Genomic DNA, 3,907 nt, shown 5'->3' on the forward strand with positions numbered 1-3,907 from the left:
CATCAATCAACAGTAAACCTTCCACTTCATCCGATTCCATGATCTTACGAACCGTATGAGCAATCGCCTCACAAGGGGAACTGACTCCAGTACACAGCTGAGAACACCCGGTCACATCAACAATATCATACTTAATTACAGACAAAATAGCTTTCCCAATTACTCTCCTCACCACCTCCCCTATACCAATGGGACGCACTCCTGGGTCTTTGTCAAGAGCTATAAGCCTGGAAGATACCAATGCTGAAATACTGTGTGGATCAACATATTCACTACACATCTTACGAGCTACCATAGCAATAGAGGAACAGAGCTCATCAGAGTGTCGTGAAAAGGAAGTGCACACCTTCTTCCAATGGGCTACGTCCATACCTGAGGGACCAGCAGCTCCATCCATCCTCATCAACATAGCACGTATCAGACCACCATCAATACGATGGAACTCAATGAAGTGTGGATCATGATCAGGAGGGGGGGTAGATGTTAGAAGAGAATAAGAAGGATGAGAAGGAGCAGGTGCCGGATGCTTCTCTAGAAGTTTATCACGTACTGATACAGATGGGTCTGAAGGAGAAACAGGGGCATCTAAAGAAAGTGGTTGACCTGCACGAGAATCAGACCTATTTAATAATCTCAACGCAGCCTTAACCTTTCCCTGAAAAATTAGTTTCGAAAATGATTCAGCAAGATCTGCCTTGGGAGCACGAAAATTAGCACGTAGGTTCTTTTGAATGGTCTCCCCTTCTTTCAGTAAGAGATCAAAACTGCCATCCTGCCAAAGTTGTAAACGGCGATCAAGAGCATCCACATGATCCCTAGCTTTTGAACTATGGAAAGGCTTCTGTAATACGAGAAGCGGAAAAAGAAAAGCAGCCTTCAATGCAATACACTCCTTAGCAGAGGCTTCAGCGTAGGCCCGAAATAGAAGAGACAGTTCCTGAACAAAAGATTTACCAGATTTCCCGTGTGGAACCTTGAAGAGATTGGGAATCCAGTGAACAGCCTTATCATAGCACTTATCAATTAGCTTAATACATTTTCTACCCGAAATATTGTTCCATTGAAAAAGAGGCTCAGCAACTGGACGATACGAAGGCAAATCAGCGAGCACAGCGGATCTAGATGGCGAAGGACAAGACGGCAGCGAAGAACGGGACGGCGAAAAAGAACGAGACGGCCGCGGGTTTGGAGAACTATCAGACGAGGAGAGTACAGGAGAGTCCTTCGCCTGAGACTCAGAGCACTGAGAACTTGGATCAGACGAGCAAGGGCGAGGACCTGGGTGGTAGTCGTCTTCAGAAGAATCGTCTCTGACGCCCGAGATGCCTCGAGCTTCCTCCTCCGCGACATTGCTACACTTATTCAGCTCTAAAGGAACACAGCTAACACAGCGACGACCACTACTGAAACAGGAGCACCTCTGGGTCAAACAACGACTCTTTCTTGTACAAGCGCAGCAGCTCCTGGCAGCCATGCTACCCACGTGGTACAGGGACTTTGGCCCGATTTTGAAGCAATAGTACAGGGACTTTGATCCAATTTTAGAGCAACTTAAAAAATTCGCATAAAATCCAAATTTGATCGGAATCAGCTCAAACTTTCTACACAACATAAGAAATTTTATATGTATCATAAAATGTCATAAAAATTAAGAATTCTCTACTTGAAATTTTTGGCAAATTTGGCTGTTGCTATAGAAAGCAATCAATAAGAAGTAGCACCAGAGAATCAGTAAGTACATGTACATGTACATGTAAATGTGTATGTAATGCATTAAGTATAATGTGCATTTGTGTGTAATGTCTGCTCACTTCAATTAGTCTAGCTCCTCCATCAGTCATAGGAAGAGGACAAGAGTAGAGACCAGATGAAGGAGAGAACAAGAATAACTGCCTCAACTGGTGGAGTCACCTACAAATTAACATTAATAACAGTGCCTCAGTACTTCAATCATAATACCGTATGGCTGGTAATCGTAGAGGGGTGCTAAGTTTTTAGTGATTGGTGGGTTTTAATTTGAGCATACCACCATACATATAATGGTCAAAAATGGCTGTCTTTATTTTGGCCAATAGCTTTCACAACCTGAACTTGCAATAGATTACTAGCTATTTAGTATGCCATTATCAACCTCCATTCTGAGTGCTTTCTATCATACCCAATGGCAACAAGACCTTCTATCGGTCCCCTTGCCGGCAACCCTTCAACAATGGTATATCCTCCTTACACATTCATGCATATATTCCTTGGTATAATCATGAAATAAAATTAGAGTTACCTCGTTTGGTAGTTTACAGGAGACTGAGGTAGTGTCTGACTGAAGTAGGCCGAGTCCTCCACGAAAGGATTGTAGAGGTTTGGTTGAGCCTGGCTAACGCTTCCATGTCTGGCTGGATAAAATGTATCACTCTTGGAGCTACTATTCCTTACGACAGGAGGAAGAAAGGAGCAGAAAAGAGTATGAAAAAACCTACTCTCGTCCTATAAAAAAAGCTGAAGTTAAATTCATAATAAATTGAGTAAACAAAGAGTTAATTTTGTGGTGCTATGTAGGCGTGGTGTAAAGTGCAGTAATTAAAAATGGCGGATTTTCTGTCCAACAAATACTACTCAGAATCTAAAGTTTTAAAGCTAAAACTCATCCTAGAAATTTTTGTGGTATGTATCATACTTTATAAAATGCTGTGACATTGTAGAAGAAGACCTAGTGGTATAGAAATTGCTGAAGAGGCTAATTGTATTAAGTTGTAATGGAAATCTTTTACTGAAAGTGAGTAAGATTCCTGCAGATGTACAGGCTAAAGGTGAGATTAGTTTTCTTTTTTAGATTTTTTGAAGTGTGTCAAGTTATGGTTTTGTTTGTTTTTGATTTGTTCATTTTGTAACGTGTGCATGCTGAGCCTTAATTACATTCAAACAATGTTTAGACATTGTGCCTGAATATTTCATCTGCCATTTTATGACGGTTTTCCACAGGATATTGGCGTAGTCCTCGTGCATCCTCAGGCTCTTGTTCCAGTACTTTAGTACAGGGTATTTAGCCAAAAATCACAAAGAGGGAATTCTCTATTTTTACAATTTTTCCCAATGCATATACATGTTTTTATATTATGTAGAAAGTTTGAGCTTATTCCGATCAAATTTGGTTTTTTACAAATTTTTAAAGTTGCTCAAAAATTGTGCCAAATTAAGTGTCCTTTTATTTTTAGGTGGTCCTCTTAGTATCAGTGGAGAGGTACTGTAGCTCATGCCATCAATCTCAGTGGACTGAGGGAAGTGTGTGTTAGGAGAGTGGATAAAGATGAAGTGACACTTGATTTGGTTGAATTCATATTTAAAGTGAGTTATATGAGTATGAACTCTAGCAGTGCATGTACAAGCATGTGTGATACTTAAAACCTTTATTGAACCTACCAACTGTGATGGCTGTAATGTCCCTTTCAGAATCAGAGAAATCAGATTCAGATTGAAATCAGAGACTTTTTTTGACATTTCCTCTCTGGTCTGGAGTCAAACCATCAAGGAGCCCATGGTAGATGAAAGCTCATCCTCTGAGAGTCTTTGGGCTGATGTTGCTCTAAGAGGTGTCTGGTAGCCACAGGGTACATGCCTGTTTGATATAAGAGTTATTAGTGATACAATGATACCATAATGATACAATGAGTCAATATTTGAAAAATTATAAATGATAATATACATGTACTACCACATGAGTGTTTTTATTTTAGTCAATTCTATGTAGTTTTGGAGAATGATTATAAGAATTGTAACTTCAGTACAACTGGTCAGCAAATAGTGATTGTATCTCAAGGAGCAGGAGTGTTTGAGGTACAATATTCTTCATAATGACCAAAATACTATCACACTCCACTGCCTGTCATTGCATGTAGCTTGATAATGAACTGAA

The 3,907-nt window shown here is 40.2% G+C and overlaps 1 long non-coding RNA gene across 1 annotated transcript; it reads left to right on the forward strand.

The window, feature by feature from the left end:
- The first annotated feature begins 2,752 nt into the window (after positions 1-2,752).
- LOC109585757 (uncharacterized) lies at positions 2,753-3,564 on the forward strand. Its single transcript, XR_002186640.1, has 3 exons — positions 2,753-2,804; positions 3,210-3,339; positions 3,445-3,564. It is a non-coding gene; the product is annotated as an uncharacterized LOC109585757 (long non-coding RNA).
- The last annotated feature ends 343 nt before the right edge of the window (positions 3,565-3,907 follow it).

The sequence above is a fragment of the Amphimedon queenslandica genome, unplaced genomic scaffold (genome assembly GCF_000090795.2).
Source record: "Amphimedon queenslandica unplaced genomic scaffold, v1.1 AMPQUscaffold_13014, whole genome shotgun sequence".
Taxonomy (NCBI): domain Eukaryota; kingdom Metazoa; phylum Porifera; class Demospongiae; order Haplosclerida; family Niphatidae; genus Amphimedon; species Amphimedon queenslandica.